Source organism: Mus musculus, chromosome 18, assembly GCF_000001635.26.
Source record: "Mus musculus strain C57BL/6J chromosome 18, GRCm38.p6 C57BL/6J".
Classification (NCBI taxonomy): domain Eukaryota; kingdom Metazoa; phylum Chordata; class Mammalia; order Rodentia; family Muridae; genus Mus; species Mus musculus.
In genome coordinates this window covers 47,306,638-47,328,295 of record NC_000084.6, presented here as the reverse complement: position 1 = coordinate 47,328,295, position 21,658 = coordinate 47,306,638, and the positions used below count along the sequence as shown (strand labels likewise).

At 43.7% G+C, this 21,658-nt stretch overlaps 1 protein-coding gene across 4 annotated transcripts in view; it reads left to right on the top strand.

Annotated features, from left to right (window-relative positions):
* Positions 1–21,658, top strand: part of Sema6a (sema domain, transmembrane domain (TM), and cytoplasmic domain, (semaphorin) 6A) — a 125,947-nt gene that overhangs the window by 42,905 nt on the left and 61,384 nt on the right. The gene's annotated exons all lie outside the window — the stretch shown is intronic.

The window sequence follows — 21,658 nt, the reverse complement described above, 5'->3', positions numbered from 1 at the left end:
AGCGCTGAGCAGCTGAGTTATAATTTGTTAGCCTCCTGGAACGCACAGACTTCTGGAACGTGGGAAAGAGCAGTTATCTTTTCAGTTCAGTGAAGACAAAGCCCACAATAGTTTAGAGAACCCAGAGAAAAATTCATACTTAAAAATTAAGACCATGTGTGATAGGGAGTGTCTACATAGCTACAACCCTGGACTCCATGAGATTCCCCTATGGTCATAGTTGTCTGTCTTGTACCAATGATCAGACACACCAGTGATTCATATATTGATATGTGACTAATATAAATGGTGGTAACTTAAACAAGGAGTTTACAACCTTTGACCCAAATAGATGTACCTGCAGTGACAGCGAATGCCTCCTGACTCAGAAAACAAAATGCTACACTTACAGAGAGGAGATAGAATTCAAAACTGCTTCCATAATGGGCAATTTTCATCTTCACAACCGTCTTATAGATAACTATAAGTCTGAATATACTAAAATAACTTATTGAAATAGAAAAAAGTTGTCCTGGCTCACACAGCCGACATTTTTCATTCACCTTGGCTAGATTCTGTTCGGTTCTTCTTCTGGTTTTGTTAGGGTCTAAGGTTAATGATGCCCTCAGAGACTGGAAACACCCACCCCGTACCATCAGCGTCTTAGCTTATTAAGTTATGCCAATTTCACAACCAAAAATCCATTAGTTAATTTAACATAGTCAGAGAAAAACTCATTTGTCTCCTTCACTGTGTTTCACAGTCAGAGTGACACCTGAGCACCACTGTCTGGAGGGGGACAGTGAAGTCCTCCCCCACCCCTGGGTACAGCCATCCCCAGCCCTGGAGTGGATGCGTGTGAGGCTGGGTATAATTACTAAACCACAGCAGCCCCCACAGCCCCCTGGGGATCTAGGAAGTGTCTGTACCATGAAGCACAGTTTTGTATATCTTTGATTAGGGCTTAGGCAACTGCTGTTTGCATTTGGGGAACTGGAAATGCAGAGTTGAGTTTTCAGATGGGCAGAGAGGATCAAGGGCTGCTAAACTGCTGACCCTTCTGCCAGGGTTCTAGCTCAGGCTCATTAGCTGAGTGGACATCTGAGCCTAGTCTGTCTCAATGCTGACGGCGTCCTCAGTTTCATCCCGATAATGCACTTGAGCTGGCTTTCCTGACGTTCAGCTGCTTTCTGCACTAGCAGCTTGGTATTACATGCAGACCAGAGTTGGGCTGGCAAGAGGGACGCAGGTCTGGATGGTTGTTCCTCCTTTCAGGAGAGCCGTTTCCCAAACGCACGCATTATGTTTGTAGGTGTGAGAGATAGCAGGAGGTTTGCTAAAGCTTGTTAACCACTTTTGATTTCAAAGGATTAGGTTGGAAGTAGGGGAACCCTGCTCCCTGTTAATCATTTAAGAATATTAGGTAGCCATTAAGGAGATGAGACAAGGAAGAGACAGCAAAAGAGACTTCACATTTGCTGACTGCGTGGTTAACTCTAGTGGGGCTGAAGTACTGGAAATTGCTTTACAACTAGATCCACTTAACTGATACGGCCTAAAGGAAACCTTATCTATACTACAACTTAATCCCCCATGAGGAGAACCTGGTAATGAAAGAGAAGCCAGCATTGCTCCCCTCCCCCATCTCTCTCTTTTTAACCTGCATCTTAGTTCTCTTTGGTTTCATTAATGTTTAAAATTAGTGACAGAAGCCGGGTGATGGTGCATGCCTTCAGTCCCAGCACCCAGGAGATAGATGGAGGCAGGCTGATCTCTGTGAGTTCGAGGTCAGCCTGGTCTACGGAGCCAGTTCCAGGACAGCCAGAGACACACAAAGAAAATCTGCCTTGAAAAACAAACAAACAAACAAACAAACACCACCCAAAACAGTAGCAACAACAAAACAAAACGGTGACAGAATTTATTATATTTTCTTTTTTAGCAAAAAAAAAAAAATTGTTTTTAAAGACTATGTGTTATGTACAGGACCCTGCTTGCGTTTATGTGTAGCAGACGTATGCAGGAGCCCTTAGAGGCCAGAAAAGGCACTGGGCTGTAAGAGGTCGTGAGCCACCATGTGGGGGCCAGGACCTAAGCCCAACTCCTCTGCAAAGGCATGCTGTAAATGGCCGAGACACCGCTTCAGCCACCAGATGATATTTTCATACATATGTACAAGGTATGCGCCTCCCATGACTGTCCTCGCCCCATCCCTCCATTCAGTATCCTTCCATCTCCCAAATAAACTTTTCTGCCAAATGTGGGAGAAAAGATACCTTTGCCTCTTCGCCCACTATAACCCTCTTGTTCTCCTTCCCTCTTCCCTTTAGACCCCTCCCTCCCTCCCTCCCTCCACACCGTCCTCCTGCATTCATCACACACACACACACACACACACACACACACACACTGCGTTCTCCATGTGAGAGAAACACATGGTCTTTTTTTTTTTTTTTTTTTTTTTGTGAGTCTGACTTTTGCTTAACAAGATAATATCCACTTCCGTTTACTTTCCCACAGATGGGAAATGTTCACTTTTCCTTTATGATGGGAACAAAACATTGCGTATTTAACCCTCCTCTGTTGGTGGGCAGCTAGGCTGGTTCCATAACTTGTTTTTTGTGATTATTGTTGTTGTTGTTGTTGCTGCTGCTGCTGCAATCAACATGGGTTTGAGGGCATCTCTCTCACAGGCTCCCTTGGAGTACTTTGGAAATGTGCCCAGGAGCAAGGTACCTGGGATCATATGGTAGATCTATTTTTAGCCTTTTGAGAAACCTCCACATTGATTTCTATAGTGTCTGCACTCGTGAGCATTCCCCAGACGTGTGGACCCCTTTCCTTTGTATTTGTTCTTCTTTGAATAAGTGTCTGCCTCGAGCCTTTCAGACAAGTGGCACCTGACTTGGACTTTTCATTCACTAGACAGGTTTGTGTCCTCAAGTCTGAGCTGCTTGTCTGCTGCAGTTCAATCCCATCTGTGGTCTTGCGTAGCACTGGTTGAGTCCTAACAAAAACTCCTTACTTATTTTCACACCGTGCTATGGACTCTGACAGCCTAAGACTAATAATAAGCCTGCACTAGAACTGACTTCTTTGACAAGGAAAAACATAAATCAGTTGTCAAATCGACAAAAAAAAAAAAAAAAAAGAAAAGAAAACAAAACAAAAAAAGCATTAGGAAAAGCATTTATGTAAATTTATGAGGCTAAAAGAATATATGAGCTAGCCTTGGCTCACATCCGATTTCGGGTAACAGATGGACAGACTGTCCCCCTGAGCCTCACTTACACTTGTGTTTTCATGGCTTGCTGGGATATGGCCACTTTCTGAGAGCATCTTGAATCATGTTAATTAATTAATTAATTAATTACTAGTTGTATGTGTGTGTTCAAGCATGTAGCAGTGTCATGTGACATGGGCCTGGGGTGACCTTTCAAAGGAAAGGTTTCCCTCTCCTTCTGCCAGGTGAGAGCAGGGCAGGAACTCGGGTTGTTGGGTTTGGCAAGTGCCTTGACCCCACTGAGCCACCTTGCTGGCCCATTTTCTGAAAGCCTTTGTTCAAGCAATGCTTCCCTGTGTGCAGGGAAAAAAAAAAAAAAAAAAAAAGCCCATGTATTTGCTTGCATTGAAGCATTAGAAATAGTTTGTTTCTTCTTCATCATCATCTTCATCACCATCATCACCTCCACCATCATCACCACCATTAATATTTTAAAGCCAGCCTAAGTCTGTTTGTTTAATTTGACAATGCTTATCTTTTGGCCACGTTCAGTTTTCCTTATCCAGCACCAACGTTACAAAGCCTTTGCTGGCCTGGAACTTGCTATTGTATAGACCAGACTGGCCTCAGCCTCCCACAGATCCCCTTATCTCTGTCTCCCTAGTGCTGGGATTTGAGGGGTGTGCCACTCTACTGAGCAGTTGCTCTTTTGTTGTTGTTGTTATTGTTGTTGTTGTCGTTGTTTTTAAAGTTCAGATAAACAGATGCTTAATGTTAGGTCTGACTGACAGTAATTACCTTCTTCTTGAATTTATGTTTTGCTGGATGTAGCTTTGGTGACTGTGTTAACTCCATTGTCAGGAGCAGATAAAATAAATACCGTCATCTTCTCACACTCCCGGGATTCTGGACCAGCTCCATCTCTCTCTGTTCTCTTATTGTCCATATAATTGAATAAAATATCTACTCTAACGCAATAATAAGGTCACAGATTTAATAATAGAGAATTTGGGAATACAAAATTTACTTTTCTCAGGATAAAAATTATATATATTTTTTCCTGTGATGGGCCTTATATCCACTCAGCTGTATTTGAAGCAATATAATGAGGTCAAGGGATGCTATAGACTACCGAGGTGTGTTACTTTAAGAATCCTAATGTCTTACATTTCATCAGCGTATGTTTTTGAGGACAAAGACAGACATCACTTGTCAATGTGCTGAGTTACCAGGGTGCATACAAGCCATAGGACTTTAAAATGAAAAATCTAGTGTAGTCTGTAAGAACCACTTACTTCAAGGACATCATCTCATAGGAAGTAAAACACAACTTGACCTAAGCCATTATAGAAAAATCTAAAGGATAACACATACAGAGTTTTCCTTGTATTTGGCAGTGTGCTGTTAGCACATCCATCCCCTCCAGGAATTACAAATCCTCCGAGGACAGGGATTGTGTGTAGCATGACTCATTGCACCACTCACTTACACACCAAACCTGGGTGAGCCCTTGCCGGGTTTGGCTTCTAGTGGTGTGGACAGATGAGTAAACAGTAGCGTCCCCGTTTGATGGCTGTGATGGAGCATGCTCAGGGGCTGTGGAAAGATGGAGAGGGAAGCTAGCAATCAGCTGTCAGTGGGAATCAGGGAGGACTTCACAGAAGAGGTGATGTTTGGGGGAAGTCAGAAGGGAGGGATAGGGTTTCCAAAGGCCGAGACAAAAATGGGTTAGAAAACTGGGCTTTAGATCATATATATATATATATCTTAAATATTATATATAATATATATCTTAAATATTATATATAATATATATCTTAAATATTAAAGTATGTTAAAATAAAGCCAAATGCTGAGGGAAGAAAAGTGCAAGATATGAAGGGAAATGAAGAAAGAAAATGGAACTCCCAGAAGAGCCATCCAAATCCTTTACTCAACTGACCAATTCAAGTGAGTTGTGGGAATTCCCGAAACATTGCCATTAGAGAGAGTTCATTGGAATCTGGAGCAGACTGTCAACCCCAGGCAGCAGGCAGGAACGTTCCAGTGTGGTGTGGAGGCAGAACAGCTCATCCCACAGCTCTCTGAGAGCATTGCACAGATTGCTAAATCCTGTTCCTGCCCTGCTTCTCATCCATCACCTACCCTCATCTCCGTGTGGCTCATAGTACCTCGGTAGGGCCTGGCTCATAAATAGACAGTCCACACTCAGTTCAAGTTGTTGGAAAGAATTTGAAAGAGACTACTTGCCCTGGGGTGTTTGTGGTGTGGCTGGCACAAAAAGCCGTGGACCAGGTAAACCATGAGCAACACTGCACTCGGCTCCTGTCTTTTACATAGGCGTGACGCTGAAAAACGGATCCTAAAAAATGTAGCCTTCCTTAGCCCAAAGGAACTTTTCACACTTCCACTAAGTTTTGCAGTCAAGGCTTCTCTCTATCTCTGTTCAGAGTCACAAAAAAATAGGTCCAATGCCAGCCCAAGGGAAAGAAAGCTGTGCTCATAAAGTTTGGGGTCCAGGAAAACCTGGCTCCAATTCCAAGGGCATTGAGAGAAGATGCGAACGTACAAAGTTCAAAATGATGAATGGCACAGGTACTTCAGTTTTCCAGTTGCCAGCTCCAGGAACACTGAGAGACATGTGTAATGAGCAAACATACATTACACATTCCTTTTAATGGGTTAGGGACTTTTCATCCTAATGGTGACCAAAGGAAAGGAAAAGTGCCATTAACCCATTTCACATCCAAGAAAGCTGAAGTTTACAGAGATGAAACAGCTAGGTCAAGGCCACACTGGTCACTAGCAGGAAGAATCTGCCAGTTGCTAGAATGCAGACTCTTCGAAGGTAGCAAATCCCAATATCTACAGGATGCTCACACAGCAAGTGCCCCGAATACTTATTATCTTAACCCAGAATTCCAAGGCAATGTTTATGAAGTGCTCAGAGTCCAGTTGGTCTCAGAGATGATAAACCCTTGTACCTGCTCCCAGGATAAAGAATTGTCAAGATAGGCAAACAGGCAGACATTCAAGTGGAATAAATAACCAAGCACAGCGAAGACCAATGGAGATAAGGAAGACGCAAGGTTGGAGACAGCGTTGCTTAGATCTTTACCGCAAATATTTTTCATGATAGCAGCAGAAAAATGTTTTCCCTGTCATTAAAACAATGGCCAAGGCAGCGTGCAGAGTGTCTGGTTTTTGCTGAAGAACTCCTAAAAGTTGTGTGTGTGTGTGTGTTTGTATGTGTATATGTGTGTGTATATGTGTGTGTGTGTGGATGTAGGTGCCACATGACACTGTGTGACCTTACCCAGATTTTATAGGAGGAAAACCCATGAACATAATTTGTTCTACATAAAGTCTGTAACCCTGACTGCACTGCAGCATTGGCTGGTGGGAGTTCTGTAATTACTGGTAAGATTTTTTTTTGCTTTTTTTTTTTTTTTTTTTTTTTTTTTTTTTTTTTTTTTGGTGGCGACCGCTGAAGATTTCTTTCAGGGTTTGACAGTTGCCCTCCCGATATTTATGCGTTTCTTGCTAGGAGCTCTAGATTCACAACTCCGGGGCTTGTAATGAGGAAAAGAACACAATACAAATAACAGGAGAAGGACCATGAGTCGGACCTCACCAGAGAGACAGATCACATATTCTAGCTGCTTTAATTGGAAAACAGCCTTTTCATGGGGTTTCCTTTCCCTTCAGCTGAGATAATTAAGCCGGGGCTGACACTGGTGACCAGGGCCTGATGATATATAGTTAGTTACTAACAATGCAGCAATCAGTAATCCAAATTTATATTTCCCAGGTTACCGGAGCATGGTGGAAGAGAAAGGCAGTTTTGATAAGGCTGGGAGATGGACTTCCTAAGGCGGTCTTCACATGACCTTCACTCCTCTCCATTCTGGGAGGGTTAATTAGGCCTGCTTTCTTTCAACCCTGTCAGAAGAGAAAGCACACCTATTGTCTGTGTTTACATTAGGAATACTTTGCAGGCCTCACGCTGCCAAAGAAGTTTCTTTTCTCTGTGGCTCCCTGTAATTTTTAATGGATTAAATTATATTTGTAAAGTGGATTGGTGTGAAGGGTAGGTGGACACAAAACAAACTTAGATGGTTTTAAAGCCTCTCCAGCAAGCTGGCCCAAGCACGGGGACTTTGAAACAAGATTAATTATCCCTGCCTGTGACTGGAAGCTTGGCAGGGGAAGGGATTGGGATTAGAGGTTGGAAACCCTTTGTGTCTCTGTTAGAAATTCCCAAGCTGGATCTTTTTACTAGTAGAAGCCCCTCTGGATCGACTAAAATTTCTAAAGCCCAGGACAGACAACCCCAAGCCAGTTAAGTTGGCATCTCTGGGTGTGGTTGGTACGTAGACAGCTTTAATTTGTGAAGCTCTGCCGTCGTCCCAATGTGCAAGGTTGAAAGGCACAGAAGTTTAAACTCACAGTGTTAAAGATATTTATATTTGGTGAAAGACATGGTAGTGTATCGAGCAGTGGGAGAGAAAGAACAGCCACATCTCGGCGACATCCCTTGCCTCCATGTTTGAAGTTAGAGTTAAAAGTGGAATTAGAGAACATTTTCTACCCCAGTGAGAGACCTTGAACTCGTGAGAAACAGTGGCCCACCCACTGGACAAGAGAATGGACTTCAGAGATGATGCCATGGAATTAACCATGAAGAGAAGAGATGCCAAGAAAAGGGGAAGGAGGCCTTCCTGCTTTCTAGAGTCCACTTCAGTGCCTGTGAATGGGACAAGTGACAACAGGCAAGGTGTCCTCTTGCTTCACACCTCCCCAGGTGAAGGCTAGCATGGAAGATGCTCTTGGTTCTCATATCCCAACACCATGAGTGTCTCTCCACACTGCCATATTTAGCTCAGTAGCCCTGGGCCACCCCAGGATAAAGACTGTACCAGAGAGAGGATATCCATTCATCGGCTAAGCAGCAAGTGTCCCTTGGGTGTATTTCCAACGATGGATTGGATCCTCTTCTTGTTTTGGCACAGAAGGTACGTGAGAAAGAAGTAGTGACATTACAAAGCATGGGCTGAGGGTCTGTGCAGGAACAGGAGATGGAAAAGCCCAAATAAAGTAGTGAGACCTTATTTTGGGGAAAAAACAATTATACGGAGAGCATTTGCCTTAAGCTTACTGGTTCTTAGATTTCACTGTGTTCCGCCTTTGTGAGCTGGCCACATTTATACAGGAAGACCATATATTGGGCAGCCCTCCTTGTAGCACACACATGGCTGAACACACTGGGAAAGGATTCAGGGGGTGGAGAATTGGCAGATATTATTGGGCTAAAATTTCAGGTTTGCCCCTGGAGAAAAAGTTGTTGGGATCTCTTTTGTTTTGTTTTGAATATAGTTAATAGCTCTGTTTGTCAGAGAGAGAGAGAGAGAGAGAGAGAGAGAGAGAGAGAGAGAGAGAGAGAAAGAGAGAGAGAGAGAGAGAGAGAGAGAGAGAGAGAGAGAAGAAAAAGGAAAAAGAAAGACAGCCACCCCCCAAATTCTATAAAAGAATGTAACATAAAAAGTATATTTCATTCTCCCTGTGACCCTTTGTCCTCCTCCCTCAGAGACACTGTTACTGGATGCTTACATATTGGAACAAATATGCACAACACATTTTTTTTCCCCTAAAACTCAGTCAGTCTTGGCTTGCATTTCCATTTTCATTAACAAAAATAGCCCCCTTTTTACAGCTGTTGTAGGACTTCATACACTGAAATTTAAAAATATTCAAAGATACTCAAGTCAACCCAAAAGTTACTTAACAATGTGTATGTTCTTTTTCTTTAAATCTGTCTAAGCCAGCTACTCTGAGTGAGGATTTTACACACATATTTCACACTTTTAAAACAATCAACTAGCTTACATTTATATTAGCACAACACAGGAGAATAGATTATTTCCTCCAAACCACAACTGAGAGTTTTTCCTTCCCTGGCCACCAACTTCTCAACTTTTCATATATTCTCTAACTGAGGTGCATATGTGAGGCCATCCTGGTCAGGGCCCTAGCTCTCTACAGAAGGACTAGGCCAGAGATCTACCCCTCCCCCTTCCCCTCCCCCCAGATAAAACTTCCTCAAACTGTAGACCAACAAGAGCTCCAGTGTTCTGTTTCACACTTGTGTGCTAAAGGATGAAAGTGGTCAGGCAGAATTGCTCTTCCCACCCACGTGGGGAGAGGAAACTGGCTAACGCCAGGGTCCACAGAGAGAGTCTGAGAGGACAGCGTGAACGAGAGTTCAGAGCCCCTGGGGCTCCAGCCAGCTACATCTGTATATCTTCTCTCCAGCTGGCTGGCCCAGCTGTTCTGATGTCAGGAGAAAGTTATGAGTCACTGGGAAGGGATTTGAGACAAGAGTGATGTTAAATCAGCTCTTGGGGTCTGTTTGTCATTGACAATTGAGTCTCAGCATCAACTTAGTGGTTGACATTCCTAGAAGGCCACACACCAGCCACCCTCTAGGACTGAGCTACCTTAGTGTGAAATAAAGTGGGATTATGTGGATGCTGTGGGCCTCCACCCTCAGAAATGTCTGGGTTTTGCTCATGCTACTAAATATATCATTGCCATCTCTCTCCTTGCAAGTATGCTTAGACTGTTGACCCATATACATACATGTTGGCCAGATGGGAAAGCTAAGTGAGTACACATACACTTGGCCAAAGGCTGAGGACTTGGGTCCTTGGATTCTAGGTTCATCATTTCATCAACAGCAGTAGAGCGAATCAGCTGCTCAGAGAGTCTGAGTCCATAGCAGGATTTTGCTGGATCCTCTGTGGTTTCCTGCTCTAAATAGTGCTTTCCCAGGATGTGGGAGGAAGGAGTGCCAGTGGATGTAAGAACCACAGACAAGCAAAGTCTCTCCACTCTCCACAGAGACCATAAATGTGCTCCAAGTTTGGCTCTAAGTCTTCTCTAGAGTCCCCTGGATACTATTTCTTCTGTTCTTCTATTCACCTGGCCCCTCTGTAGCCCAGTGTGGGGCAACTCCTGTTTTGTTTCTGGGACGGTGGGAAATCCCTCTTTATTCCCAGCAAAAGCCGTTTGCTCACAGTCGCTACTCATTGCTCTTCGATCCATCTCATAATGGCTGTCCTCAAGGTAGCTGGACATGCCTATCCTTGCTCGGACAGCTCTTTTTTCTTTGTTTTAAACTGAAGGAAGACTAATTCGATAGCTCCTGTATAAATCTGGATGGTGAGAGGGTTGGGTTATAGTAAGGTTATATTAAGAGGACTATAGTTTCAGATAAGGAATTGGACAATGGGGCATGCTGTTGAGACCTACAGAGGATGGCGCCTCTCAGTCTTTTTAACCTTTACAGTATAGTTACAGCTGTTAATATGCCATCTATCTGCTTTGGTTGTCAGGAGGTTTTCTAAGAGCTCAATCCTGGCAGAGTCCATGATTAGTCTTCCCTACTCCCCTTCCCTTCCAGCAGCATGTCTGCGAATGGGTAACGGAAGTGAATTGCTACCGAAGGCAGCTTCTATGCTTTATTGAATATTGAGAATGACATCTTCGTGCGTTCAGTGCTCAAACACTTGCACAGTGCAGTTGTTTGTCTCACATTTTCTCTGGAAACTCCCCAAACACTAAGAGGATAATCTATCTATAAGGTACAAAATCACTGTTCCCTCTGGAATAAAATTACTTTCAAAGAATGGAACTGTCACTGATAACAATTCTCATTACCTTGGAAGGAGAGGCAGCCTTCTGCCCCTCATTCTCAGCAAGATGGAAATCTCACACGAGCTTCATGTGATCTCTCTCTCTCTCTCTTTGTGTGTGTGTGTGTCTGTGTGTGTGTGTCTGTGTGCGTGTGCACATGCGCACATGTGTCTGTCTCTCTGTCTGCCTCTCTGTCTGTCTGTCTGTCTGTCTCTGCATTGAAGATCCTGGAGAATGCTTAGCCTTTCTTTCATGCCTTGTTGCTTCTGGAAAGAGCTGATGGAGTAGGCATGCGCCAAGCATGTCTACCTATTCTTGCATCACCCTTCAGGATGACTTGTCCCATTTGCCTCCCACTCTGTAGAGAAATGAGGACTCTGTTAACGAAACAGGAAGAATATTGTTACTTGTAATCCTCTAGTTATTCTAAGTGAACCTGGGCCATCTCCTTTCTGAAGTGCTATTCATGCTTTCTTTGCCCCCAAGCTGTGGAGTCCCATCTGTCTGTCCTGACCCTCTCCAGTCCTTACCAGGGCAAGCCCAGACAACCCAGGTATACCTTCGCTTCCCAGAAACCAGGGACAAGAAACTTTCAGAGCCCTTATCTGTGCCCTCTGCAAGCCAGTGCTTGCTTGGATCTTCCTACTGCAAGAGAGGGGCAGGCCGGGACTCCTCAGCTGCCATATGTCCCCCACACACTTTCTCTCTGGTCCATCGTCTCTCTTTGGTTTGACCCCTAGCACATTAATTCAGGATCTGCCTGTCATGTTCAGACTTACGAACAATTTTATTTTTCCTCCTATTCTGATCTCTCTGGCAGAGAGATTCTAATTACAGTGATTGCCTGTTGTGCTATTAATTATAAGAATTGTGATTCCCCCTTTGATTTAAGGGTTAATTGGTGATAACCACATGCTATCTTCTCTCCAGGTAATTTGAGCTACAGTAATTAACCTCATGTCCAGGTTATATAATATTAACCATTTGCCTCCATTTTCCTACATTTTTAAAATTGATTACCTTGTGCCGAATACTCAGTGTTTTCTTAGAAAGAACGGAATGAGCTGGTGAGTAGAAGGGCACATCAGAAAAAGAAGGGAGATTGCTGGCCTGAGTAGCAAGGGCCCCCATAAGCTCATATGTTTGAATACTGGGTGCCGAGTTGGTAGAACTGTTTAGGAAGGCTTGGGAGGTGTGGCCTTGTTGGAGTAGGTGTGTCACTGGGGGTGGGCGTTGAGGTTTCAATAGACTGTCAGCTAGTCCCAGCTTCTCTCTCTCTCTCTTGAATCCAATGTATGGATCATGATGTGGAATCTCAGCTTCTCCTGCCGCCATGACTTTGATCCACCGTCACGGACTCTAACCCTTTGAAACTGTTAAGTCTCAAACGCGTTCCTTTGTAAGTTGTCTTGGTTATGGTGGTTTATCACAGCAACAGGAAAAACAAAACAAAGCAGAAAACCTCAAACCAAACAAACAACAAAACACCTAAGAGAAGTTGGTACCAGAAAGTGGGCTGTGACTATTGTAGGCATGCATGTCTATGTATTTGTGGTTTTGTTTTTGTTTTTGTTTTAATTTCTGTTTGGTTGGAGGAATTTGGAAAGCTTTAGGACTTTGGACCAGCAAAGCAGCTGATTGTTGTACACAGGTCTTTTTTGGTTTTTCAAGACAACGTTTCTTTGTATAGCTCTGGCTGGTCCTGGAACTCACTTTGTAGACCAGGCTGGCCTCGAACTCAGAAATCCGCCTACCTCTGCCTCCCAAGTGCTGGGATTAAAGGTGTGTGCCACCACGCCCATGTACGCAGGTCTTATCAGGCCTTCCTAGGAGCCTGGAAGTCAGTGCTGTGAGCCAGGTAGACATGGGGGACCAGATTAAGACAAAAGCAAGGATTTTTAGCAGCAACTGAGAAAGAGATCATTCTTATGATATTTTGGCAAAGAACATGGCCTCTTTTTGCCTTTATCCTCGTCATTTGCCTGAAGCTTACTTGAAAACTAGTGCCTAATTTCTTTGGCAGAAGATATTTTTTAAAACGCCTACTAGAAAAGTAACCTAGACTGGGAGGGAGCATGCCTGTCTTCTAAGCCCATGTTGTCCACTGGAAACATCCTGGAAATCCAAAATTTCCCTTTTATTTCCTAATTTGATTAAGTTCTGGTTTTACCAAGAGAAGGAGGGGATGGGAGAGAGAAGAGAAAGAAGACTTACTGGTGTTGGAAAACGAACTGCGTGAATAAGTAAATAAAGAAGCCGCTGCTGGTGAAGTCCTGCCATTCAGAGGATGGCCTGCAACTGGGAAAGCCCTTTGCCCCTTTGTTCCATAGGGGAAAGAGATTGCTAATAGCTGACCTTATGAATATTACTTGGGAGAAACTACTACCACTAACACAAAACAGCCTGTGGTGTGCACCCCCCATTACAAAGGAAGGTCGAGCCGCTCGTACTTGGGGTCAAGTGGGAGAGCAAGTGAAGCTCCCCCAAGCAGAGGGGTTTCAAGCCTCGCCAAACAGCCCGCTTCCCACAGTTCACTTTGGACTCCTCCCTACCAAGATGATATCTGCCTTGTGAGCCTCATTCGTTTTGTGGAAGCCTTCTTCCTGTTGGTGTCTTGCAGGGAGGGGGAGTCTGTTAATCTGTTATTAAAAATACAGAATAGAGGAAATTAGGAAAAGTCGACTCACTCAGCAATTCCTAATCACTGAATTAGCCCCGAAGGATAATGCGACACTAGAAAAATAAATCAGTTAAAACGTTCTTTTTTTTTTTTTTTTTTTTTTTTAATTCTCTGGAGATTTCAACAAGAGACCATGTGACGGTCAGAGAGTTTCCTGTCTGAGTTGGCAGCCCTGTCCTGTCCCTCCATCCTACTGATCCTGTTTGCACTCACTTCCAAGGCAGGCTTCTGTTTTTGCAAACCCTGGAAAACATGTGTCTCAGGATCAAAATGTAGCAGGTGAAAGACAAGGGGCAGAGAGACAGATAACCCAAATCAGGTCTGCAGTGATATGTAGCAAAATTAAACTTACTAATAGTTTTGCGGTGAAACATGGAAATATTTACTCTAAAGGCAGTCAACAAATGGCCTCATGGTGCTTCAAGTCTAGCTGTGATGCCAAATGAGTAGGGAAAACTTTCTGGCTTTCAGGGGGTTTGTTTGGTTTGGGCTGTGTGCCTGTGTTTCCAGAGCAAGCAAGCCACATATGACAGGGCAGTGTGAAACACATCTTGTTTTCTTTTAAACTTGGGGAGAGTTGAGACAGTTTTAAAAACAGTTTGCTACACCGCAGTGGTTTGTCCAGGTGCTGACCACCTCATCGCACTCTGTGACTTTTCTAATAAACAGGACTGTGAGTCTGGATCTGGGCTCTGACCCTTCAGTCACCTATGAAGAGAAGCGCATCATTAGGGAGTGGGGACATTTAAACAAAGCCCCGGCTTCCTGGAACTTATGTTCACTGGCCTTGAGGAAGCATTTAATCCGGATGTTTGGGAATAATGATTGATTTTTGAAGGTAGGACTTCTTATTTATAATAATAATAATAACAACAACAACAACAACAACAACAATAATAATAATAATAATAATAATAATAATAAGTGATCGTTTTAGGGAGTGGTGTGACCAGAGTTGACTCCAATTTGGGCAACTACCAAATGCTTTTCCCTCCACCCGAAAGCAAATTGATAACTGCCTTTGGGAAAGTCCTTGAAAACTTTGCTCCAGTCAATAAAGCCAAACGCATGAGTCACTGTTTTTACGTGTAAAGTACATGAACACAGCCAATAAAAATGGTATTAACTTAGGCAAACTTGGCAGTGTCTACCTGATTCAGTAATAGTTTTAACTGTGTGGGCCTGCGATTTCACCTCAATCATTAGCACACGAACCAGACTTTTTTATAAAATAGTTAATGAAGTAACTATTCCAAACGAATGTAAGGAAATTTGGGGAATGGTGCTTCTATCTCATTTGTTCTGTTTGTGTGTGTGTGTAGACATTAAAAGGCTCTTGCGAGTGTCGAGAGGAGAGTGTTCTATTAGGGAGCAGTCATGATATTGTGTCTCTTTTTGTACAATCAGAAACCATTAGTCAATTATAAGTTCTATTTTTGGCTTTCTGCGTGCAAGGAAAGCATCCGAGAGCAGGGAACAGAAGGCAGGGTGGTGTAGGCAGCTAGCACCAGAGGACCTGACAGACCACAAGAGAAATGCTCTGCCCTCTTTCTAATCCCATGACTTTTTTAACAAAGGCAAACATTTACAAGCAGGTTTGTAGAATTTCAGAGCTTCAGTTATTCATGATTGGTAGCTTCATGGGGGACAGGGGTGGAGTGGGGTGGGGCACAGGACTGTTTCTCAGTTTTGTTTGGATTTCTTCTGAGCCATGTTTGAAGTTGATTCCAAAGTATGGAAAGATTACCTCCCCACAGGGAGCCCAGCATGCCAGAGAACTGTGGCACGGGGGAGGGGGTGGGGGGTTCTCTTCTCTATTAACAGTATGAAGAGAAAACAGATGATAGATTATTAGAGAGCTATCCTTTCCAAACCCTGTGTACTGATGAGGGCATGAAAAGCCCCAGTCTTTGAATTTCTGCAGTTTGCTCTTTTGGAGTCATTCTGCAGATACTCTTGTAAGCACCTGAGCAAAGTACCTTACGCCTAACGTGTGTCGATTTTAATAAAATGTACAGAAAATTAGGGCCACTGATGTACAATGACCCACCTGCTTAGCTCTGGCCATCCATAAGGACATCTTGAGTTTGCACCTTAGAGTACCTCTACCCTTTGGTTTCTGTCCCATCCTTAGAAGAAAGTCATCAGACACAATCTTCATCCTGAGTTACAATACTTTAAATGAAATAAATAAATAAATAAATAAATAAATAAATAAATAAATAAATAAATAAATAAGAAAAGCCATCCATTATATTAGACAAATGTTTGACTTTCCTTTAAGCAAAATTTCTTCTGGTACAAGAATAGGACCAAAGTGAGTGTCTCAAAGTCTAACCAGCATGAAGCTGTCTGTAGCTGCGCCAGTGTGGTCCTTACATCTGAGCTGTCTGAACCTGTAGAGCAGTGATCTTCACAAACCCCGCCTGGGCTCTCCCCAAGTTTCTGCAGGTCTTCTCACCCCACTTACCTCAGCAACAACCCAGCCCGAGGTAAAATCTTAGCCACTTTTGAAAAGGTATTGTTGTACTTGTGTTCTATTTTGGTGTGACCCCAAGCGCTGTCAGACCCAGCCACTACTCGAGAGAGGTCCAGGGCATATTCACGGGGTTCCAATCCCCGCATCAGCGCCTCCACATAGTGCCTGGCTTCTAGTAGAAAACAGTCAGTGAGATGAAAATCAAGTGAACATCAGGCAATAAGCCAAGGAGAAATGAATGAATTTTGGCTCCTTTTCTGAAGGCAGCGTCATGTCGGGGAGAGCGCCACGTAAGAGCAGGGAGCCCTCAACTGCTGTTTGGCTTTGCCACTTGCCTTAAGATCCACATTTGGCAAATGACCCCGCTTCTCGGGGTCTCGGTTTTCTTAACAGTGAGATGAAAGGAGCGTTTGTTGCTGCAGCTGGAGCCGAAATTTGAGTTCAGCAATATTTTTTAAAGTTTAAAAGAGGTGGGGATGGCAAAAAGCTGGGCATGCCATTGGGCACGCAGGGTTGGGTCTTGCTGATTTCTGAGATCAAGATCGCTTGCCTCTGTTTTGAGGCCTGCGGAGAAATCGTGACTACAGTGGTGGAGACCGCATGAGCCTTTAGATTCTATCTGAAGCATCTAAGCGAAGTCCACAGAAGGCACTGGCTCAGAGGCGCATGTTCGGGAATGGTGGGGGTCGGGAGGAGAAGGTACATTAGATAGAAGAACCAAAAAAATCATGCTATGCCTTCTTCCATCTGAAAGTTCATAGACATACACCAGCCTTTATGGAAAAATAAAAAATACAAATAAGATAAAACTTCTACAAGTTCTGTCGAATTCACAACTGCCCTTGCGTGCCTCTGTGCCAGCGGTTTCAGGCCCGAAATAGACCATCTATTATACATAGTCGATATTTATTATAACCCTCCATTGAACGCCATCATTGCTCTCCAAAATGTGTTGAAGTTAGGTCTGTGGCATTTCCCTTTCCTCTAAAACGGACGCTTTTATGTCTCTGTTAATGGCCGAGAAGAAGAGCGATGAGGCTGTATTAAGAGGCTGATGCTTTATTAAGAGGCTAGAGTGATTTCTCACATTTTCTTTGAACTTAGCTCTTAATGCAAGCATCCCAGGACAGGTGGTTCTACCTCCTGGTCCTCTGAAGCCTGTGCACTGACCATTTCCACCACAATCAATGGGCCCAAGTTGTTTCTAATTTCATTCGGGAAGTGTTCTCTCGCTCTCCTCCACATCCTGTGGACGGCAGCATCCTTCTCACGCGGGAGTCCTTGAAGCAGGCCTGTCCAGGTCAGTGAAGGACACCTTCTATTTAAGCGCTCATTAATGCTTTACATTTTCCTCTAGTGTGAGAATAATCAGCAGTTTCTATCTCTGGCTGGTCTCCAGCATTCAGTGAGCTGGGCTTTCTGCACAAACACCCTGCTTTCACACCTCCGTGTGGGTGAAGGTTCCTCGCTGGCTTCAGAGGTATCCGATCTGTTTATCAGCCACAGGAGCAGGCAGCCTCGTTCTTAGCCTTAACAAATGACACTACTCTCTACAAGACATCTTCAAGGGAGGCAGGAAGGACGCAAATGGTCCCATTTAACACAGTGGTGCTCTGACATAAACGTAATCCCTCCTAAGTCTGGGGTTGAGACACATTTGCATCTTTGCATCACCTTAGACCTGTGATCACAGGCCCATAAAATGGAACGAGCCTGAGAGCCTACATGTTTTGAAAGTTACTGTACACTCGGTTTATGGATTTTTATGACTGAAGCCATTAGGGACTTTCAGTCCCTCTAGCCACGTAAGCAAAGATGCAGCAACCTGTATTCGATTATTATCTTAAGTGAAGTTTCTACCCGCAGCCTCGCTTACCTTTTGCCGTTCCCCTTCCTTGATGTCCTAGGAAGGACATAAACTTTGCAATCACACAGATCGGGGGCTGAGAGCTCGCTCTCCCCTTTGCTGATCATTGCTGTTGCTGTTCCCTAATGCGCTGTAAATGTTTACTCTGTGCTACCTAGAAATGTGACTTAGCCAGCTGCCTGGGCCTCAGTTTCCTTATATGGGCATGATTAGGCCTGTCTGTCGGATTGCTGTAATTATCAGATGTATGCTTGACCCCGCTGACCTCGAGATGAGGTAGCATAGCATGCTAGTGTTCTTGGCACCAACAGATGAAATGTGCCCAGCCTTCTATGCTGGGTCCATTGGCATCCACTAGGCCGATGGAAGGTCTTTCTCCACATCTCCTGTTCATCACGCACAGTACCACACATGTGCACACAGATGGTCTACACTTCTTCATCCACAGACTGTGTCAGAACAATCAGGAGAAACTGGAGAAAGAAGGGCCTGTTAACATGACTGACTTGAAAAGCATGTTTCCCAGGTGCTTGGAACTTTGTCTGCCTGACTTGTCATAATCTCAGAACCTGACTTCTTTTTCCCATCTTAGCACCTCCCCTCAGTCTGGGCTCAAACTTGCTCCTCCGACTCTTCTCCCTGCTACCTGATGGTTACCTTAGCCTAGAAAAGCAGGGTGGCCTGGCTCAGGGTCACTCCCTTTGCTGCACCACCTAGACTCTTTTCTCTCTTCTTCTCCTTTTTTTTTTCTTCTCCGGAACACATACAGTCTCAGCCTTGGGACTTTTATGGATTCATCCCATTTCCTGTCCTTACATTTTACAGGTGACAAAATGGAGAACCAGCCAGCCTGACTGAGCTGCCTAGAGTCACATTATTAGCGTGTCCTTCCTTCTTATAACAACCATGTGAATTATTGACTATCGTTAAAACTTCCTATGATGTCAGTAGAAGATGTGTTTTTAAAGGGATTGCTGAAACTTCATAGCCCCAGCAATACCATTATTTTTCTCCCTCTATTCAAGGACATCACTAGGGGTTTCAGGACATGTTTTCACATCACTAGCACTCACGATTAAAACCTTCTTTGAGTGTGAACATTCTGGAAGATTTCCATTGTGTCGACCAAAACAATCAAAAGTTGTATCTGTACAGACAGGTCCACAAGCTAATGGTATCCATAGCTGAACTTGCAGACAGTGAGCGGGGCAACCCCATGTGGTCTTTAAATCAGGCAGCATCTCATTTATGTGTGTAGATACTGGTCCCGCAAGATCAACTTGGCAAGGCCCGCTAAGTTTGACCGCTTTCATCCATGTGATGAACTTATTAACCGCCCGATGATGGGAAGATAGAGGAGAGGATGGAACTATTCCCCCCTGGTAAAGAGCCCAACTGTAAACCTGGAGATGCATCCATGGCAGTCTGAATTGTGATGTTGTCTCTACAGAAGCATTAAGAGAAGCCATGGAATTACAGCACAGATTTCTCTACACTGTTCGTCCTGCCAACTTCAGGGCTTGGGGATTTCGCCTCATATCATTGTAAGGTGGGAAGAGTTAAGATATAATTTTTTAAAAGTGGGACTTCGTCTTGAGCTTACGGGACATTTGTGCAGAAGTGGATGCAGCTGTGGCAGGGTAGGGACTCATTAGTCATGTACAGAAAAATATCTTTAAAATACATGTTCTGTATTTCCCAACATTCTAAGGGGATGTGGCTCTGCTTCCTGCGTTTCCTTTACTGTGCTCCATGCTGTGAACTCAGGCTGTAATTCTGCCCTGGGTAACGCTGCTGCTGCTGCTGGTGCTGCTGTTCCTTGCCACATGTTTCCTCACCCAAAATGTGACCACTGATGTGAGCTGTGTTTGTGTTTTAGGCACTCTGATTACTGATTGCCCCTCCCCCCCTTAATGTCATACTGAACAGGGCTCCAGAGAAGCAATGGGGACCTCAGAGTTTCTTTCCGTTGTGTTCACATGCCCCAGATTAGGGAGTACAGGCGAAGAAGGGAATGAATGGACCTGTTGTTAACCATCCTGTAAATACACGCTATGTCTCCTCGGAATGGATTGCCTTTGCGAACGAGTAATCACTCGAAGTTCAATTTTAATCTGCACATCAGAGAGAGAGAGATATAGAATTGTTTAGGCTTTTTTCTCGACTTCTTCCCTGCTTTGATTTGTCTTTGAGATAAAGCAAATTAATGAATGTGCACTTTCGGTTGAAGAAATGATTAAGACCCAGCTGTGTCTGTGAAATTATAACCTACAATGCACCCGGGACTTGTTAATGCTTTTTTTGGCATGAAGAAAAGAGACATAGGTATCTAATATGAAATGGTGTTCCAGAAAGCGTAAGTTAGTAGTTTGTTTGCCAAATTAACTTTCAAAGACATTTAGGCTACTAGGTTTGACATTTCTAAACACAAATCTTAAATGATTGATGGACTACTACAGAATAGCTTTGTTCAAAAAAAAAGATAATCTTTGGCAGGCTGCTTCAAAGACTGCTTCTCTGGGAAGATGAAACGATAGCCCATTTTACGTTAATTTCCCTGATACATCAATGCTTATTTGAAATCCTCCTGAGAGTGATGTGGTATTTACTGTAGCGTGAGGCTGTGTTCACTGTATCCAGCAGCTCCCTGGGACTTTTCTCTTTTTTTTTTGAGCTGTAGAAGGATCCTGCTCCACATAAAAGCTGCCTTAACATAATACAGCTGAGCAGAGCAGTATTGTTGCAAAACCAATGCACAGAGATACGATTCTCTTTTTTAAAAATCAGCAATGATGTTCCAAGAGGCCAGTTCTGATTCTCGTCACAGAATCGGAAATGTTGTTCTTTTAAAAAGTAGACTGTGTACCCCCAGGTGAAGAACCATAGGCAGCTAACAATTGATGAGAAGGTGAGGATTGGCCTTCTCCAGGATGAGCCTCCTCATATGGAGTGGTCGGCCTTCAGATCATATAATACAAGTAACACAAATCAGACTCAGCAGGTTGTGTGTGTGTGTGTGTCTCTGTGTGTGTGTGTGTGTGTCTGTGTGTGTGTGTGTGTGTGTGTCTGTGTGTGTGTGTCAAAGAAAAGAGAGTTTGATATAGAATAATGGGCATGGGAGGTGATTGAAGGAGGAAAAGGGATGACAACATAATTATATTTTAATACAAAATAGATTATATAATTTCCATTTAGGTCTGAAGTCACTGTGAAGTGACAAACGAGGTCAACATCTCAACTCTACTAAGTAAGGGGTTCTATTGGAAATAAGAAAATGGGGTCAGTTGTGTGTGGTGTGTGTGTGTGTGTGTGTCTCACATGCTAGAGACAGAGGTATGATACCGTCATAGTGCCTCTGGGTCATAGTATGGCATGTGTTCTGACTTATATTGAAGCTGGGAGTCTAGATCATTATCAGTTATCCGCATTCTTCACTACTGACCATGGTATCACATTTCTGAGAGATTCTTGATTGGCCAAAACAAACAAACAAAACCTGTTAAAGATGGCAATTTTTGACCTCTGTAAACCTCTGTAAAGGAAAAGGAGAAAAATTGCTTGCAGTTGTTCATACTTCTTGAAATCCAGAGTTTTATAATTGTGAGATTGCAGCTACCATGGCCTGTAATGGTCTGGTCAAAGGAAGTGAGGCTTTTTGCAAAAGTGTGTGGTGCCAGGGTGACATTGGGTCCAGTGGGTACCGGGCACTGTCTTTATGTAATACAGTATGACCAA